Genomic DNA, 15,532 nt, shown 5'->3' with positions numbered 1-15,532 from the left:
TTTCAGAGGTTAAAACAATTAAAATTAGAACACCCTAATTATATGTATTGTTGAAAATGCCGGGAGCTAAAGTGTATGATATTTTCCGTCAATAAATACTAAGAAAATCTGGCAATCTTATTTTAACATACGATAAATAATAAAGACTGTATCTAATGTTGTTAAACGCATGTACGCGCCTCTTTGATATTGTTAGGTATTGAGGTTACCTAAAGAAGTGATAGGTATTATTTCTGTGTGCCACAATCTGCAAAAAGAAAAAAATTGTTTGTATGGGTCATTTTTTGGCACAAATCAACCATATTTTGGCTGAGGGCCAAAATTTTAACAAAAATTTTCCAGGACGGGACGCTTTAATATACATCCATACAATCTGTTGGCTTGACTATCAAAAATAAATTCCTGAAGTAGGTTGTTTAAGGATAGATTTATGTTCTGACGCTAGCTGCACTCCACCTTGTTCTGTACCATCCTTTAATAGAGTTAATAATCAGGGATCTAAAGGGATAAGACAATGGTCGATAAATTGATGTACATCCCCAATGAGTATACACAAATTAGTGGTTGACACGTTTGAACACTCAACTTAATGAACTAACCAATTAAAATTCAATATAGTTAATCAAATGAATAAGAAAACGTTATTATAAAACTGCTCAATTCAAGATATCTTTTTAAAATATATCAATAATTTTAAACATCCTCCAAAGTTTTTTGTAAAAAATCTTTGGAACTTTAAATTTTTTATCAAAATGTTATACTATACCCACCTGGAACCAATTTCTCTTTTTTGTACCAGAATCTGTATTCATGTCTTTAAATTGAATATTATCATATTTTTTTAGGGAAGCTACTCTATAATTCACTTTGTCCGTCATTTTGGGGGAAATGGGATTTTCTCAGCCCCTATAAACGATATAATGTTGAAACTTTGTGACAACATTTCCATCATTAAGGAGCATAATAAACTATAAAACATCTATGGCAGCCAGACTGCTTTTTAGCGTTTTTTAGGCTATTTTTTTTATATTTTTCACAGTTTCCCCATGTCTTTGGTGTTTATAGTTCGATTTTAATTTTTTTTTTTTTAAGGATATAAAAATCTTATTTCCTATCGTTAGCAGGTTTTAGCAGGTTTTGTGCTATATTTATATTTGTTCACTCTTTTCTCCATATCTTTGGTGATTATGGTGTTTATTATTTTTCAATATAAAAATTCACAAGAGAGGTTTTTGTGATTTTTTTTTAACAAATACTATTTAAATCTCTCCGTATTCTTGGTCATGATTTTTTATGCTTTACTTATGGATGTTGTCACCCTTCTTTACTTTTAAATTATAAATGTCCTTCTGTATTTCTTTAAATTTGATAAAAATATTCTATAATCAGAAATATCCCCGGTTACCCGTTGATAGTAAAATATAAATTATAAGATTAACACCAGTTTTGTTTGCCCCTAGGGGCCACTGGCTCGGGTACACAAAACTGGTGTAAGCTTAGGATTTTTTCCTTTATCATTTGTTGGCAATTATTTATGATACAATATGATACATTATTTATTAGTATGGCTTAGAAACGGTTCTAATCCAGCAGATAATCTGGAACAATAATTTCTCGCATCGTATTATAAACAGTTTACGCAGGTATAAAATATGCAATTATAAGAATAAAATCAGTCTTTTTAGCCCTGAGATGCCGAAGGCACAGGCTAAAAACTGGTTTTAATCTTATGATTGTACATTTTTATATTCGTAGAAAACTGGATATAATACGATGCTAAACATAATTTTTTTCGTATTGTTGAGAACCGGTTCTAATCCACCGGATATTAATTGGATTCGAATGAATAATATTCTTTTCCTGATCTCCATGATAACTCAGGTCTGAGCTTACCACCAATATCAGTGTCTTCACAACCTAAATTAAGGTCAGTTGAATTTGAGTTGCCGATTGTGTACACAGTTTCCTTGGTGTTTCCTCATAATATCTTAATATTTACTACTAGCTAAAAAAGCTTCTAAAAAAAATCAAAAGAAGGTGTATTAACTTTTTTGCTTTTTATTTAAGATAGCTAGCCGGTGCTTTTAGTAAGTAGTAGATGTAAAATTTTTCATAGAATTCAGATATGTAATCGTTTTTTTTTGTAGACCTCTTATTTTTTAAGTAATTTAAGTTTTTTAAAAAAATAATTAAGTCGGTTTTAAGGTACTAAAACGCAACAAAATAAAAGAAGAAAATGGCCAGTATGAACAAAAATAGTAAGATCTTTAATTTGACACCTTACTTTTAAAATTCTGTTGAGTAATTATTGAAAAAATCTATTTTTTTAACCTCGGTTTAATAAAAACTTTAAACCTAAATATTTTCTCAAACAGACATAAAAAATATGGGTTCATATATACCTTTAGAATCAGAAAAATATTACGAATCTATTTTAAGCAAAATTGAAAAAGTTTTATAAAACTATAATAAAAAAATAAGTTTATTTTAAGAATCATAATTTTCGGCTTTAAAGGGTTGACTTGAACAAAACCTGAAGAAAACCTAAACAAATGTACATACACTGTAAAAGATATTTTTTAAACACAAGAAACAATAATGCATTTTTAACTGCATTGTTTTGAAGTTTATAAACAGACTGAAGCATACTTGTTCATAATTTTTTATTCTTTACATGTTATGTAAGTATCACTATTTTTATTGTAGTATCTATTGTATATATTGTTTGAACAATATCCTTTTTTTGTCAATTCTATTGGTTCAGTTTTGAGGTGAAGCTTCTTGATTCGTCAATTTTAGAGATTTTTGATTGGCTAGTTTAATAGTTACAATTAAGTGTTGCCTGTAAAAATATAATATTTTAGGCCATTTTTATTTTTTAAAGTTTTTACTTTTTTTCAATTTTGCTTAGAATGGATTCGTAATATTTTTCTGAATAGTAGAATTAGGTTTTAAAAGAAAAAGTTTCTGCCCCCTACAATGGCGCCGCCTAACGGGACCTATTGATATTTTATTCCTAGGGGCGATTTCTCTTAGGAAGTTAGTGGTACCCTCCACTTAAATAGTTATAAACCTTACCAGAACTAACATTTCTATACAAAATCTTTGTCCATAAGTTATTACATTACAAGAAAACTCCAACCCAGGGACATTAAACTGTAAATTATATGGGTACCCAAAGTTTTTAACTTTTGGTACTTTTAGTAAAACTTGATTAGATGTTTTCAAACTTTTCAACCGATAATTGTATCAAACAGAGAGGTAATTTTATTGATAATCATTAAGAATTGACATCAATTTATTGTCCATTGTCTTATCTTTTAAGATCCTTGATAGACACTTTATCTGTAGCTACCCCATGTAATAATGAAACAGTTGGTGGTTGTCTAGGTTTATTATCATTTATAGCATCTTCTTTTAAATCAGACATGATCCTTCCTAAATAAAACAAGGATGATAACATCCTTAAGAGCAAACCTCTAAAATCAGACAGTCTAATGGGGTATAGTCCCTTTCGCGGCAACGCTTCTTAAGTGGCGATTCGTCGTATTTTCACATTAATTTTTTAGGTTATTTTAGTTTAGGTTAGTTAAGTTGGATTTGGTGACTGCCCCGTAGGGTTAGAGCCACCCGCAGGGTCTAGAAATAGGAGAAAAGCTACTGTCAAATTACGATGAAACGCCCCTTAAGAGGCGTTGCAACGAGGGACTTTACTTGTGTAATGTACCTTGGAGCCAAAGGAAAACGACAAAGACTGACAAATTGATGTACATCCCCAATGATGACACACAAAATTACCCCTTCTGTAGATTATAATTTATGGTTTAAACGTTCGGACACTCAACTGAATGAACCGAACCTATCAAAATTTATTAAAAGTCCCCAAAGTTTTTAAGTCAACAAATAACATGACGATATTATTAAACTTTGGGGACTAGTATAATAAACAGCCCAATGTCCACTGCCTCCTTGCTAATGTACTATAATAAAGGGATACTCACAGCTGGCTAAAATAAAGATATACCCTTTACCCCATCTCATCTTTTATTACTTGATGAACGAACTGGCCAATAAATTAACAAGCTAGTATTTCTTACTTTTACCAGTAGTTTACTAGTGCCTAGTCAAGCATAGAAAACATCCCCCTTTATTAGTAGCGAAGCTACTCTATAATTCGAAATGTCCATCCGTCTGTCCGTCTGTCTGAGACAAAGTGGGAGAAACGTGATTTTCTCGGCTCTATATAAAAGATAGACAGCTGAAATTTTTAGTGAAGATTCTTATAACATATGCCCATCTAATTCATGTTAATTGTTTTGTCCATATGTTGAAATGAAATGAAATGAAATGAAATATTTATTTTATGACACATAGTAAAATAGGCATACATATATACATGACATAAATAATCACAAACAAGCAGTAAAATTGATCATGATTAATTAATTACAGTATAATAACAAGGTTAATAATATCCACATAAGACAAAAAAGTTAATATACGTGTCAAAGGACTAAATAATCTCTCTCGAGGTGATATTAGATAGCCTTTGCAAATATCATAGAAAAAATAAGCTAAAAGGTAGTGTGAATCTTTTTATTAAAACGAGAAAGTAAACATTTTATAAGGGTATATTACAGGGATATGAATAGAGAAAGGATTTGCAGACGGAAATGGTAGGATGATTGTGTGAGTGTGTGTGAGTTCATATTAATGATTAAAATACTTATAATTAAGTAAAGAATGGAGAATTGATTAATCTAAGGCTTGTAAAACAGACAACATAGAGGTTTTACATTCTTAGGTGGCAAGAACGACAAAGTAGTCTATTACATGTTATATCTATTCTTGAGAGAATACATTTTTTAAGCTGCTTCTTAAATTGATTTAGGTTTAAGGCATTTTTTATATTGTCACGGTCATTAAAACTATTCCATGTATTAGGTAGAGAACAAAGAGGAAGCCTCTCTACTAAGTTGATTCTGGAAAAAGGAACAGTGAGATTATTATTGTTCCTCAAATTATAGTTACCATTTAATTCCCCCCTTCTTGGCCACATATTATTAAAAGACCTGGGCAACAAGTTATTTATGTACTCATAAATAAATTTTAATTTAAAATAAAGTGATAAAGATTCAAAGGGTAAAATATTGAGCTCTTTAAATAAAGGTCGAGAATGACTATAATAAGTTGCTTGCTTAATACATCTTACAGCCATTTTTTGTTTTGTTATGATACCAGTAAGATTTGAATGTGATGCACACGAATAAATAAGGATTCCATAAACCAAATGACAATGAAAAATAGAGAAATACAGAGCCTTGAGGGCTTTTTCAGTAAGTAGACTTTGGCATTTTCGTAGACAAAATAATGATTTAGAGAGTTTTTTGTTCAACTCATTTATATGAACTTTGAAATTCAAGGCTGGGTCCAGAAAAATACCTAAAAATTTTATAGCTGGAATATCACTTTCATGGTTGACAAAGTCAATTCTATGTCTAAGTAAAGGGTTAGGGTAAAGGGTATTTGGTTCATTATCATCAAAATAGAGATTGATTTCATTCCAAGGAATAAGAGAGGGGGTAGGATAAAATATAGTGAATTTTGTTTTGTTGGGATGTAATGACATTTGATTAGCCCTAAACCACCGGGAAATATTTTTGAGTTCTGCATTAACAAATTCAACAAGCTCATTCAGGTTTTTACCAGATGCTAATATAGTGGTGTCATCACAGAAGAGAAGGACTTTTAAAAGTGTTGTTTTAGGCAAGTCATTAAAAAATATAAGAAACAAAATAGGACCTAATATGCTACCTTGGGGCACTCCACTATCTATCTCTAATGGATCAGAATCAAAAAGGCCAAATTTAACAAATTGATTTCTACCTGTTAAATATGATTCAAACCAATTGAGCATATTGCCATGGATGCCAAATTTGCGTAACTTCATCAGAAGAGTATTTTTGGGAACACAGTCAAAGGCTTTACGAATGTCACAAAAGATTCCAATTGTATACTCCTTGTTATTCATAGCTTTACTAACGTGATTAAGTAGGTGAATCATGGGATGAAATGTTGAGTTATTTGGCTGGAATCCAAATTGTAGTTCATCAATAAGATTATTTTCAGAAAGATATGCTTGCAAGTTAATAGCAATAAACTTTTCTAGAATTTTTGAAAATATAAGAAGTAGAGAAATTGGCCTGTAATCATTAAGATTAAAAGGGTCTCCGCCCTTTTTGAAGACAGCAGTTACTTTTGCAATTTTAAATTGGTCAGGTACCGAACCAAGTTCAATTGATTTATTGAAAATATGGCATAAAGGATCTAAAATATAATGGACAACTTTTTTTAATAAGAATGATGAGATTCCAAGGTTGTCACAAGATTTTTTTATCTCAAAGTTATTAACAATTTCGGTTATATTTGCAGGTGTGATTGGGGGAATATTAAAAAGATTGCCAGATTCTTCAAGATAAGAATCAGGTGGTCTGTCAGTAGGTGGTATAGTCTGTCGAATATTAAGAGCAATACTAGAGAAATGCCTATTAAATGCCTGTCCTATGTTCTTTTCACCAAGAATGTCATTACCTTCAACAATAATTTTATCAGTTGTAAATTTTCTTTTTGAGTTCAAACCAGCTGCATCTTTAATAATTTGCCAACTCTTTTTAAGATTGTTTTGGTTGGAGACAAGAAGATTACTGTAATATAACTTTTTTGCAGTTTTTAAAACTTTGTTATAAATATTTTTATATTTAGTATACAATTCCTTATTCTCAGTTGTTGGAACTTTTGCTAATCTAGATTGTAATTCAAATTTCTTATTCCTAGACCTTAATATACCGTTGGTCATCCATTTTTGAATGAAGTGGTAATTTTTATTAAATCTGATTTCTTTAACAGGAAAGTTTTTCTCAAAAGAAGATTGAAATAAGTTTTGGAAAATAGCATAGCTTTCTGTAGGGTTATTTTTTTCAAAGACTTCATTAAAAGACAAATTACTTAAGTCATCTTTAAAGCTTTCAATATTATTGTCAGAAAAGACTCTGGTGGAAATTACTTTTGGGCTTGGCTTGTGTTTATTAGTGCTAATAAAATGAAAAGTTGAAAAGTGATCACTCAAATAAGTGGTTATTATTCCAGCAACCATTTGATCCTTAATATCATTTGTCCATATGTGGTCAATAAGTGTAGCTGTATTATTATGGGCTGACACTCTAGTAGGATTAGAGATCAGCTGCAGGAAGCCAGCGCTGAAGAGCATGCTGACAAAATCAGCTGTATAGTTATGTACATTGTAAGATAATAAATCTAGATTAAAATCTCCACAGAGAATAGCTTTACATTTTCTCTCATTAATAGAATCTAAAATACCTTGAAAATGTTCCAAAAAAAGCTCAATTTGCATATTAGGTGTGAGATTGTTTACACCAGTGCTAGGAGATCTGTAAAAATTACCAATAACAAGTTTTTTCTTGTTGTTAAATTCTAATTCAATAAATAAGCTTTCAATAATTTTTTCATGAAAAATGGAGTACTCATTTAGAACAGAGAAATTTAAAGATTTGTTAATATAATATGCTACCCCTCCACCAACGAAAGTTGATCTTGTTTTAAATACGATCGGATGATACAAAGATATTTCAAAAATGGATGGAATGACAATGGAGTAACATTCTTGTATACAAATGATGTCAAAAATAACCCCTTTTTCTTTCCAAAAATAAATTAAATCAGAAAGGCTAGAAAATTTAGCATTTATGGATTGTAAATTTATACTTAAAATAGAAATGTTTTTAGAGTTATTAAATTTTTCACAAAATTGATCAGGAGAATAATATGAACTATCTAAGTCAATTTCTTTATAAATATCAAAATCTTCGTTGTCATCATATAACAATCTATGAAAATTGTTGTTACTTAAATTGTCTGTTCCAAGCCTATGTAATGTTTCATTCATTTATATTAGATCTAATAGTAGGAGAGAATAATAATCCCACACACACACATACGTGGTAAAGTATACAGGTAAAATGAAGGGGGAAAGAGTAATCAAAAGGGAAAAGGGGCGGGAGAAGGAGGGAGGAAGGAAATAATATATACATGTGAGAAAAAAAAGGGTTGAATTTATCATTTACGGCTAAGAAATTATAGAAGTTTAGGGTGTCCGACAATTTTTTAAAATAAGTGATAAGGTTAAGTTATCAAATCAGATTTACTTTAATTGAAGAATGTAGAGGAATTAAATTGTTACATGAAAAAAAAGTAAAATTAAAAACTACATGAGGTGGAATTTTAAGATTAAAATGAAATTAATTCTTTCTATGAATCAGCATTAAAACGAGAACGAGCAAGATCATTATCATTTGGCAATAAACCTGTAGTTTTCACAACTTCACCTTTAGGAGCTCCATTAATCACATCTTGCCAGCCCTGATTTTCATTTAGAGAATTGATGCTGGCAGCTCCAGGACAATCTGAAGACTTCTGACTCCCATGGGCTCCACGACCTTTCCCAGCAGGCTGACCACCACGTCCACCAGGCTGCCCCCCACGTCCACCAGGCTGCCCCCCACGTCCATCAATCTGACTGCCACGCCCTCCAGATTCTCTACCTTCTCTGCCTGGACCTTTTGATCTCAATTGGCGATTGTTAGAGGGAAGATCTGCTCGGCTTTTTCTACTAGCTGCTGGATCATGAAGTGCAGCTACAGCCTTATCAACAACAGCTGATGGCTCAATCCTTATATCATCTACAAAAAATACCTCAGAGTGCTCAGCTTCAGTAGTGCCATCTCTAGAGGCTGCCTGTCCTTTGCTATCAGCCAGGGAGAACCTAATGTTACCATCAAAAGCCCAAGCAGCCTTGACTCTAGCGTCTTCTTTCAAAGCTAAGAGATACTTGTGATTTCTAGCAGTTAGGTCAGGATAGGCAGAGTAATATTTTACCCCCATAGTGGCCTCAGCAGCAGTTGGATTTGGCATATATTGCCTCTTATATCTAAGGAAAAGATTTCTCATATACCTGGAAACAAATCTTATAATTATGGTTCTAGGTTGATTATTCTGTTTCCTACCAACAAAGTGACCATTTGAGAGAAGGTCAAAGCATTTGGGAACGCAGTCAAGCTTTTCAGGACCCCATTTAGTGTTCACATCAAGGACTTCAGGCTTAGGGGTAAGCTTTCTCAACACAGGTTCTATGACAGCATTATAAGCTGTTGTCATACAAGCTTCATCAGCTCCAGCTTTTTTGACTAGATCAGAAGGCACAGATAGCCCATGTATCCTGACTGCCCAATTTCTTGCATACTGTTCGTTGCTATTGCAATATAGCTCTAGCTTAGAAACATTAGGTGGAGCTTTTTTTTCACTATCTTTAGCTTGGCATATAAGTTCAATGAGTTTTTCTGCTGTCACATTATGCTCAGTGAGAATCTTTGATAAATTCTCAATATTTTTATCACTTTGAATTTCACTGTTATTAGTCGCCATTTTAAAAATAGAAAATTGTTGGACACCCTAACACCAATAATTTCTATTTATAAGTCATACAGGATATGTAGAAATATACGTCCGGTCAGTTCAGCGGTCAACTATTTGGGGTACTAGATTGTTATTTGGGGTACTAGATCGATTCCTAGATTTTCATGTTTTCGTGATTTTCTTAACTCCTTTTTTAAGATAATGGGCTGAAATTTTCAGGGATTGCTTAAGTTCACATTATACATATTTTCTGTAAGTTTTATTACGATTTTTATATTAATTGGGGTGCTAGATCGATTCCTAGATTTTTAAGTTTTCAATGGTTTTCTCGATTTCTATTCCTATTATTAAATTATCAGGGATTGAATATGCTCATATTTAATATTCATTATTTTATTTAAGATATGTCTATAAACTGTGGTGCTGAATCGGTTCTTAGATTTTTAATTTTCGTGATTTGTAAGGTTTCGTGATTTTTAAAGTTTTTTGATTTCCCTATTTTATCAAGATTAATGTTTATTGTATGACACTGCTATATAGTTATTTTTCCCGATATCCATTCATAATTTTTAAGCTTTGCTACTTACCCCCTCCTTATTCAAAATTCATTTTAAAATTAAGTACTCGCTTAGAGGAAAAACACCCACTTGCCTGCATTTTGATTGAGATGTGACAAACATTTATCAGATGAACAATAACCTCCTACATGGAATATTAAATTTTAGAGACTATATTAGATAATATTTTCCAGTTAGGCTTCCAAACGGATTAATATCCACTGTATTTGAACCAGTTCTCATGCATACTGAAAAATTATTTATAGCATCATAAAATAATGGCCAGCTATAATATTCCAAGTTCCTGATGTGGAAGGAGAGATGACATACAGCCCTGAACAACATGATGAACTATAATTATACATCCCTGCATTGCCCTCATACATTCCAGCATTTGCATACAATGGATTATACATTCCTGGGATAGCAATTTTATTCAAAAGAAACACAGGTGACATCATCAATAGGTAACAAAGTTTACAAGTTGATATAATTGATTAATAAGCAACCAATTTCATAGACAGGCAGCAGAAATAAGGTATAACCAACAAGTGAAATAAATTTCAAATAATATTAAAGTGGCAGATAGAAAGGTTGTCAATTTTACGATGTGTTGCCCCCCAACAACAGCTGAAATTTCATAAAGGTTTTGTTATTTTTTTGAGAATTAGTTCATTGTTGGTATAAGATGGATTGAGATATTGATTCTATATTCTTTTCTCAGCAGAATCTTAATTTTAGCAAAATTTAGATATTTATCTTTAATGTTTACAAATCTTTACAAAAAAGTTTCAAAACTTTTATTGCGTGGATGAGAAATAGTCTTAACAAAATATTTTTCTAAGTAAATTCTATTTCCCCCTTTATAATTCTAGAGCATGACAAACTAACAACAACTAACTCATTTAAAGTAATTACAGGCCTATCAATAGAGTAACTGCACTGCAAGAAGATAATTTAAGGACAGAACTTGCTATCTTCCTGACAAGTCTTGATAAGTTGCACAAGATGAATTGCTGTAATGATTGTCCACATTGAGGGGTCGAAGAGTCTTTTGTTGAGCTTCAGATGCATGTGGATGCAGTGCACTCTGTTGACCCTGTTGACCTGGAGATGCATGTGGATTGAGTGACCATTGTTGACCTTGAGTTGCAATTGGATGAAGTTGCCTCTGTTGACCCGGAGTTGCATGTGGATCGTGTGTACTCTGATGACCCTGAGTCGCAAATGGATGCAATTGTTCATGTTGTGGCTGTCCAAACAAATGCTGGTTCTGTTTAGAGGATTTGTTGGAACATATTTCTGAGTAGCTGGGAGCTCTGTGTTTTGTTTCTTTAGATTAGTAGACATGTTATATATACTTATTTATAATTATTACAGGCTGTTTTCATCATTATTGAACTTAAATTATGTTAAACTAGCGGTTACACCCCTAGAGACTTGAAGGGAGGAGGTTGCTCTTGTCAACCCCTTTTTTAATTTTAGTTTTAAAAAACTGGAATGAGATTTTTTTCTAGTGGTGGTACACTCCTCCAAAATACTTATAAACCTTTGCAGGACTAATGCGTATCTACTGTGTTAAAGAAAAACCATATTGGTTAGTAAGATCAAACAAACAGACAGACAGAGAACCTGTTATTTTTATATAAGGGTATCAAACCAGAAACAGGTACGTGAGTTATAATTACAAAAGATACAATCCTTTTATCAGAAGAATCATCAACTGTATTATTATTTCCTTTCAGAAGTTTCATGAGCTCTGGGCAGTCAACATACCTAAAACATACAAAGAAAGATACATACATCTTGGAGGATAAATTGATGTACATCCCCACAACCAAACAAGATTTGATAGTTTTGAAGGAGTAATAAGGTAATCTTCTATGAGTGCCAAGCATGTCTTAAGATACTTATATGACCAGACTTACTGAGGAACACTTCTAAGAAATACATAATAATAGAGTATCTACATTTCTTTCAAGGGACAACATCCAAAAAATCACTTTTAATTATAGAGTGGCAGTGTTTGAAGAATTGATTAGATATAAGATTATACGGAAGCTCTTATCTTCCCTAGGAATAAGTTGTTCTGTTAGCCCTATTATTGACATAACGCCTATTACATGCAGTATTTTAATTAATGATCATCATAATAAATTCTGTTATTAATATCAAATATCACCCACAAATCTAGCGGTATTATCATCATTATCAGTAACTGCAACATATTGTGAATCCTCTCGTCATCGAGTAGGTTCTCTAGATGATATCTCAAAAATAAAATGAGAATCTCACCCTTATGAGGTAACATAAAATCATTATTATATAATATAATAGATATTTCCTTAAGCAGTATGATACTGTTCACATATCTAGTACATTATCATCATTTTTGCTGTAATTAAGGTTGAGACAAAAACCCATCCCCTTTCATACCTTTCTGGTGGGACTGTGTGGTATTGATTTGTGGGTTGATGTGGGTACTGATCCTATTTAGTATGACAAGTAGTTGGTAATCATGTATGTATATATGTACTGTAGCTTTCATAAAACAATAATTAAGTTTTCTAGTGTAAGAATGAGATACAACCATAGTTAGGTATTGTAGATGTCAACTCAGACCTCAGCAACATTGTGCCTGACCAATACCAGCAATAACTTCTCCAGGTGCCAAGTCTCTATATTTAGTCCTCTCCACATACCATATGTCCAAAGATGCATTAACACCCAACAGAAAACCAACCCTTTTATTGTGAACTATTTAATGAAAGACTTAACTGTGCATGGTCATCAGATGTGTCTTTTAGTGACTAGAACTTAAAAGCCAAAAATAGATACTTTTTTGCTGATATTTAATTGTGCTGATATCTATAGCCCTCTGTTATGCCACATTTAAGTGTAGTATTAATATCTTTACAGTACATATATGATGATAGGATAGATTTAGTTTTTCAATTTGTCATTCCTTGTCTGTACTAAGTATTTTGAGTCTCGCTGCATACAGATTGGAAATATTGTTCTCCTGTTTAGTATTCATTTTGTTGTTAGTATTTCTCCATCTGAATAAGCTAAAAAAAAATTTACTATACTCTCTAAAGAAGGAAAATTTTAACCCCTAAAAGTATTTACTCCAATAACCACATAGAAAATAACCGCATTGAAATAAGAATCAGAAATTTTTCTTGGAGCATTATGATTTTTTGACAGTGGAGGGAAACCTTAATGTTGGAGGTATTTCAACAATATGGGGGAGAATAGATGCATGCAGTATGGCATAAAAAGCTCAGATAAAATTTCCATGTTTGGATAAACCCCACATTTCACTAATGTTTTTTTTTATGGGGAAGGGGAGATTAAAAGCTCTAAACATTCTTAGTTCAGTTTCATAGAATGTTTTTAAGGTTAATTCATCAAGGCTGGTGTCTGATTGGGTTTGAGCATCTTCAGAATGTGTATAAAACTCAAATCCTCATTTGATCTTAATATTTTTAAACACATTTACACTTAAACACAAAATTTCCTGAGATCTCAGAGTCACCATTTGTGCTTCCTGGGGAAATAATATTTTCAACATCATAAATATCTTTTCACGTTTCAAAATTTAAATCAAGAAAAGTTATCGATCGAAAAAAGGACAAAGTTAGTAAAGTGCAGTCCTTTGTCCATAAATATATAGAAATTTTAGATTATGCTGACCTTTAAAAGGCTTGGTGTTGCTTCAGGTTCTAGACCTTTTCACACACCTTGAAACATGCTACATATCTCAAAATTACAGTGTAAAGAGTCCATTCGCACTGTAGCCAACCAAACCGTTTGTTTGCCCAACATTTATCTGGAAGTCCTAATTGTGCTTGGTAAAGTGTTGCACCTGTTTATGGGTTAAGGCATTCCCCTACTCTTAATTTTGATGTCACATGATTGACATAGCATTTGTATGTACCTTTTTAAAGTCTCTATTATGATGAACCTGACACTTCATGAACAGCAAATTTTCACATTACCAATTAAGGGCTTAGAAATTTTAGTTATTATTTACTTATATCTTATTACACATTATTTTTTACCTTTACATAGCATTTTAAAATAATCTATTTATCAACTTCTTATTGCAACATTAAGTGTTTTATTTTTTTTTTTTAATGAAAATATTATTCTTTCCTGCTTTGATTTTGATTTTATGAAGATTGTAACATTGAACTCCTTTTTGAAAGTATATTTTTTTCTTGTATTCATTTAAAACCAGTTTTTTATAATTGTACATATTATATACCTGCGGAAAGCTATTTATAATACAACGCGAGAAATAACTATTAAGTATTTTTGAATCTAGCTAAGAGCATCACCAAAAAAACTATTAACCTATTTTAAAATCCCCTAAACTCAAGAAAATTTTCATTCTTGCTTAATCTGATCTAAAATCAGGTTTATTCTTTTTCAGTGCTATTAACTTTTGTTGATGATTCTTAACTTTTTCATCAAAAAATACTCTCATCCCTTTTCTAGTTTTTCAAGGAAGGCATCTTTCAGAATATAGTTGACATTAATGTCAAATTTGAGACTCACAGGACAGAAGCCAATCAGAAGTTGTCTGGTTTACATTTCAATCTTTAGTTCTACATTACTGATAAGTAGGGTTGGGCCGAATACATATTATGCCAGAAATCCGGCTGATTTCTAATACTGGATTGAAGTAGCAAAAAAGTTTTCTTTATAAAATAGTTTTTTTTAAATATATATAAAAAAAGGTTAAAATTGAAAAATTAAGTAACATTTATTCATCTGTAAGTCAGTCTGTAATGATAATGAAGTGTTACTTACTTATAGCTATTTAAAGTACCAGGAATTTAAGATATAATACTTGTGACTGTTTGTTAACATTGATTTTTGGTTGTGTCTAAAATGTGCATGTTTTTGAGTTATCCTGGGGACATGACCCATAAAATTCCTCTTATTCTTACAATAATGTTACACAACCTGTTGATGCAGTGTTAACCCCAAATTTGTTGTTATTATGTCAACATATGTGTTTATTAAAATGTAATTTGACTGCCAAAACATTGATAATATTTCAGCAATATCCACTTTTTACTACAGCATTTTAGTTTATGTAATATTGACCAAAATTTACTTTGATATCACATCACTCATGGCCACTTTTTACTAAAGCCATATCATTGATTTGAAATTACATATAGCTAGAATTTTGTCACTATAGATCTTTGTTAGCAAGGTTGTGGGATCAGGGTGAACTCAAATAAGCGCCAGATTAATTGATACCAACTTATCCTTTCCATAGTGTAGTAGTAAGAGGAGTGCGAATATCTCAGAGTTTTGTTTTTGAGAGATTTTTAAAGTGTGTGTTACAAAAATAACAACAAAAATAAATCAAGATCAAGAAGGATGATGAGCAAAAGTAAGATATTAAAAATTGAATTCCTGGCAATAAATAGAGATTCTGTGAGTTCAGACTTGATACAGATTATTCC

This window comes from Acartia tonsa, chromosome 15, assembly GCF_053477335.1.
Source record: "Acartia tonsa isolate MP-2025a chromosome 15, ASM5347733v1, whole genome shotgun sequence".
Taxonomy (NCBI): domain Eukaryota; kingdom Metazoa; phylum Arthropoda; class Copepoda; order Calanoida; family Acartiidae; genus Acartia; species Acartia tonsa.
Note: the sequence above shows the minus strand (reverse complement) of the source record.